Below are 6,000 nucleotides of genomic sequence, written 5' to 3'. Positions count from 1 at the left end.
TTTGTTGACATCTTGATCCACCCCGCACTCTCAATTCAATCCCACCGCTTGGCGGCCTTGGCGCTTATTTCTGTTCGCGCATGTGATCTTTCGCGTACAAACTACAAACAACTAAGTACTGTAAAGTACAGACCACTACGATTGTACATATTACGTGAATAGCAAAATATATTGCGGCGTGTGTGGGTGGATCATGTAACAGAAAAGGGAGCCTGGGGTCAATATCGGCGCGCGCGCGACGGACCTAACCTAACCTCGTCGCGCAAACACAGAGCGCGGTCTCCCTCCCTCTCTATCTCTTGATGTTTTTTTTTCTTTCTTTCCTCTCTTTGTCTATGCGTGACATATGTATACTCATATGTTGTTGTCTATTTCTGTACGAGTCCACTCTGATCTCTGTCGTATGAGTCGTGCGTTTTTTCCTACTTTTGGATTACACCCCTTATAAGGAGCAACACCAACAGCCCTGCAGAGACGATAAGAAGGGGTGCTTTAAGTAAGATCGATGATGCACTGCTGCAGAAATGGAGACATTTGAGTTAGCTACGAGCATCGGCAAGGCTGTGAATTCTGGTAAATGTTTAGACTCTTTCTTTTTACCAGTATAAGTACCATAGATACTACCCGTAGTGCACATACACACCTGGTAGCGTACACGCCTATAGACCATTGATTTTCTCATAGCGATGCAAAACCCTTTTTTGTCATCCTGCTTTTATTCATTTCATCCCCGCCCAAATCATTTGTACGTACCTTACCTGTATTGGATTTATTTAATCATACCGAGAATAGGTGACTAATTCTGTCGTGATTTAAGTAACGAGTCCCATTGACATAAGGTCTCGACATTGTTTTGCTCTATAGGATGATTACTCAATCAAAGTTGTATAATCTATTGATTTCGCCCAGCCCGTTCATTACGACTCAACGTATGAATTTTAAATTGACTTTTTTTTCCCTTTACAGACGAAGTCTGTTCCCAATCATTGTTCTATTTAAATTGTGTGATGTTCATTTGAATTCTTTGAAATGTCGTCACTGCATTACTAATACCTACTACTATTTTAACCTTATCAAATAAATTGCCTCGCGTGCTGTTGTACTATCTTGAAATTCCATTCGATAAAAGTATAAATAGTTATAACATGTATTGTTTTTGAACGATACGTAATGTTGAAGAGCTCAAACGTGTAGTTTCTACGAAGTAATTACACTAGGCAGATAAAAATCGTACTTATATTATCGCGGCAGGGAGAAAAGGAGTTGTGAGTAAAATAAGAATAAGATACGGAGCTGTTGCATAATGTGAGCGTCGTTGACGAAGCACCGATGGCGGGGAGGTACAGACAATCGAGACTCGAGTTTTTAGGCTTCGCGGCTATATATTTCAGGACTCAAGTGTCACAAAGTACTCCTTTTTTTTTCATCCTCTCCATTCCACCCCCTCCCCTCTGTAAGTACCTCCTTCCTTAATCCCCTTTCGACCTCCTTTCTCGCTCGGCTCCCAAGGTTTTTGCGGATCAAGCTCTGCCCTTTTTCGAAAATTCACCCTTGCGCTACGATTTATGCATGCGCACCGAAGTGGCGAGCTCTGCATTAGCGCCATTAGAATTTAAAATCCGGAAATTCATCTAAATGCAGTCATCGTGCGACGATATGATTCCTTGCAAATTAAGTTTTTGCCTCGTGAAGCGATCCTTTAAATGGCTGCAACTCGGTGCTGTTCAAACGCGTATTATACAGTCAATGTAATCTTTTCGCGGACGAATTATGGACCGATTATCCCTCAAAGCGTTCATCCGTGGCGAAAGCACGCGTCTTTGGATTTTCATCGCCTTGTGTTTGTACACTTAACGCGAAAATTTATGAATAAATTATTTTCCGAGAAGAGCTCAAGGTGGGGGATAAAGAAAGTTTATATATATATACACTTGGTGTGGTAAACAAAGTGTTGTTACCGACCGCTTTTGGGAAATCTTTTAAATATGGTTTGAGAGCTTCCTCATCTCTCGGGCTAAGGGCAGGATGTAGTACCGAGAGAACAACGACATACTCTTACCTATTTAATGTTTGAAACTACTTCCGACAACTCATTTGTGTATATTAACAAGGTAACTAATAGTTCTCATCAAACGTTCGAGTCACGGGTGTCTCAATAACTATTTAGGATGAGCTTTTTGATGCCAAAACGTAAAAGATATCAAAGTACTAGACACAATGACCTGTTACGAAAGTACGTCGTAAATTCAAAATGTATGTACGAATCAGCTAAAAAAAAACCTAGAAACATACAAAGAAAACTCAATAGTTCAGAGTCGCGACAATTTTTACTTTTTTTCCATACATACACGTATATTTTGGGAACTGGTTCATGTATGACAATAATCGTGGTCGTCCTACCATACTAATGCAGCAAACTTTTTTATATACAAAAAAACGATTTACTCACGGATGCCTCGTGTCTATTGACATAGTACTCCGTACCAATATATATATATATATCTGTATAAAAAGCGTTGAGAGAGAGAGAAAAGCAACTGGAGGAGCAAGGAGACGCGAAACGTGATATACATCGCCCGCGCGGTGACAACAACATCGAAAAGAATAGTAGTTAGTTTTTGTGAAGATGTTCCCGCAACAGTTTATGATAGCTAGTAGGCCAAGAGGGTGTACATTTTCACCTAGGCACACACCAGCCTTTCTTTTCTTCTTTCCAACTTATGTCATTATCCGCTACCGTTTGCACGCAGAGAGTGTCGGATTCATCAGAGCCGTGATGTACGAAATTCGCCAAGGCCACGGGTAATTCTAGATTTTCCACTTACGCGAGCTTTGGTTGAGTCATTTTTTTTGTCGCCACTTCAAATGCCGCTTCCATGTATTATTATACACATACATAATCGCACATAATCATTTGTGCGTCTTTTTTTTGCGAATTTAATAATTAATACTGCTCGTTGAAGTTAAATAAAACAATAATCGGACGAAGGTAAATGACCTTTGTATCCCTCCCATTTGTTCACTTGACAGGAGTAGGTACGGCCCATCGAATCAAGTTCGATCAAAGCTCAATTAACAATATGAGGAGCTGGAAACGAAAAGGGCGCATAAGTTGAGAAACACGTAAAAGTATTGTCCAAGGAGTAAATTTTTCAAACTCACCATATCGATTTTTAAAAAATACTAGCTTGTATAGAATGAAAATCCACACCTTTTTTACATTTACAACTTTTTGAATCAAGTCGTACTTTTTTAAATAAGAAATAAAAACCGCATTTCTTGAAAACTCAAATTCAATCACTTTTAAAAACATAAATTGATGTTTCTCAGTCAATTATGATCGAAATCGTTTGAAATTTAGTACGGGTACGTGAAATGCCTCAGCGCTGGCGATGAATTAATCAGATTTAGTTAAATTTTTTTTAATTAATTAATATTTAATTAGAAGTAGGTAGTACACGGATTACGAAGGTTGTCAACTTCAATGAAATAAAGTGTGCGGGAAAGTTTCAGCTTGACAAAACTTTCAGCGACAAAGTTGTTCCTCAATATTCGAAGAAGTTTTCCTAAAAGTTTCAAATCGATTTATCAAAAAACAGCCGAGATAGAGAACTTTGTATAAATAGAACGTGCACAGCTGACAATAACTGAGCCACGGCGGTCGCCCAGCTCAACAACACCATCAGGTTAGGCCGTCTGCTGCATGCCGATGACAGCTTATTGCCTACCATCCGTGCACGTTGTTACAAAAAGTTCTCTATCTCGGCTGTTTTTTGATAAATCGATTTGAAACTTTTAGGAAAACTTCTTCGAATATTGAGGAACAACTTTGTCGCTGAAAGTTTTGTCAAGCTGAAACTTTCCCGCACACTTTATTTCATTGAAGTTGACAACCTTCGTAATCCGTGTACTACCTACTTCTAATTAAATATTAATTAATTAAAAAAAATTTAACTAAATCTGATTAATTCATCGCCAGCGCTGAGGCATTTCACGTACCCGTACTAAATTTCAAACGATTTCGATCATAATTGACTGAGAAACAGCAATTTATGTTTTTAAAAGTGATTGAATTTGAGTTTTCAAGAAATGCGGTTTTTATTTCTTATTTAAAAAAGTACGACTTGATTCAAAAAGTTGTAAATGTGAAAAAGGTGTGGATTTTCATTCTATACAAGCTAGTATTTTTTAAAAATCGATATGGTGAGTTTGAAAAATTTACTCCTTGGACAATACTTTTACGTGTTTCTCAACTTATGCGCCCTTTTCGTTTCCAGCTCCTCAATTGCAGTGCACAAAACGCGACTGCTGTGGACGGATGGATGGTACTGTAATATACATTGTGCAATACGCAGCCGACCGATATAACTGTCATCGGTTCCAACAACTTTTGACGTACACATAATCCATACCTCCCAAATAACAAAATATCAACAACCTCAACAAAATTAGGGAAAACATGGACGTTACAGTACGATCAAATCGTCCCATATCTCATACGTATCCTCTCGTATAATCTAACGCGAGTTCAACAACCCGTTTGCGAAAACAATGCCAAATGTGCACTCACTCGCGCCAATTGAATGACATCGGCTGCCTCTCTCTCTAAACGCACGTGCGATTGTATAAATATATGCCGTACGTACATAGATGAGTATTTTCTCTCTCGCCTCATATCTATAGGAGTACAAAAGGCGCTTGAACTGTGATGCCCGGCACCATTGCACATTGCCCGCGAATTGAAATTCCGTGCCTCTTGTATTTATGTGTAAGACCTATAAGTACGTATAACATGTAAGGATAAGAGGAGGAGCTTTGTACCTTACACGTAAACCGCTGCCCAATAGGGAATACAATAGGAGACTTTATTGCGCGTAAATGTCTGCTAGTGCAATGGTGCAAGTTCAATGACGGCATTGTTCTGTGTATGCAGTGTTTGCACCGTGATATAATTGGTCTAAAAGTTTGTGGGGGGTCTCAGTTTAATATACCAACATAAACCTCGATTGGTTTTTGTTGACATTTTGTTTGTGAAGATCTCGATGAAGTTTTTCCCCGATCGTGAAACGTCAATCAGGGTTTATACTATGGTTATATACGAGACACGTGCGAGCTTGTGCCATGTATATATAGTGGGTGCGCCGTTAAAAAGGCACAAGTGGCTCTGATTGGATGCGGAAAAAAAGGAACAAGGGGTCATTCTAAGCGCGCACTGATGCTATATGTATATATATATATGTAGAAGATGGTTACGGTGCACGAGTACGTATATACTTGTTGCACTTTTTAGGTTTGGATGGAGTGGTTTTTTTTTTTTTTTTTTTTTGGTTGTTCTTTTATTTTTATCAATTTAAATCGGCTTGCGGTGCGTTGCAGCCATTACAGTCATATTATGTATACAAGCCTCTCTTGAAGGAAAGCCGCTCTGTAACATAAAGTGTAAAAAATACGCGGTACATCGGGTAAATTATGCTAGTGTATGTACCATATAAAAAAAAAACTCGTTTTCTTACAAAGAGTCCTATTAATAAATAAAAGTGTATTTTTGTGAACATTGTAATAAAAATATCGGTACTTGATGTTAATTGTTGATTAATTGTAACGATACGAGAGATAAAGGGGGGGGTGGCTTTAAACTCGACGACTAACTAACAATTTGGTTAATTGTGTCACGTCCTCTGCTGCAGTTCGGCAACACAAGTTACGTTACGTACTTATACGCACTCGCGCGTCTAGCATAGTATGAAGAAAAAGAAACATTGAATCGCGTACGCGTATGATATGTTTACGGAGTATAGTTGTAAAGAGCACGTGCTCCTGTTACCTCCATATATGAATGACAATAACAGGAAGACCGGGGCGCATTATACCGTTTGAATCGATATGGGTACACTATCGTACTCATATATTATATATGATGGTTGTGAATGAAGAATGGAAGGCTATGTACTAGCGGCAATCTGGACAGCTTCGATTGTCTCGATTCGTTTGCAAGTAGGT

This window comes from Copidosoma floridanum, unplaced genomic scaffold (genome assembly GCF_036245765.1).
Source record: "Copidosoma floridanum isolate Cflo_tuat_1 unplaced genomic scaffold, Cflo_Japanese_pri ptg000013l, whole genome shotgun sequence".
Classification (NCBI taxonomy): domain Eukaryota; kingdom Metazoa; phylum Arthropoda; class Insecta; order Hymenoptera; family Encyrtidae; genus Copidosoma; species Copidosoma floridanum.
Note: the sequence above shows the minus strand (reverse complement) of the source record.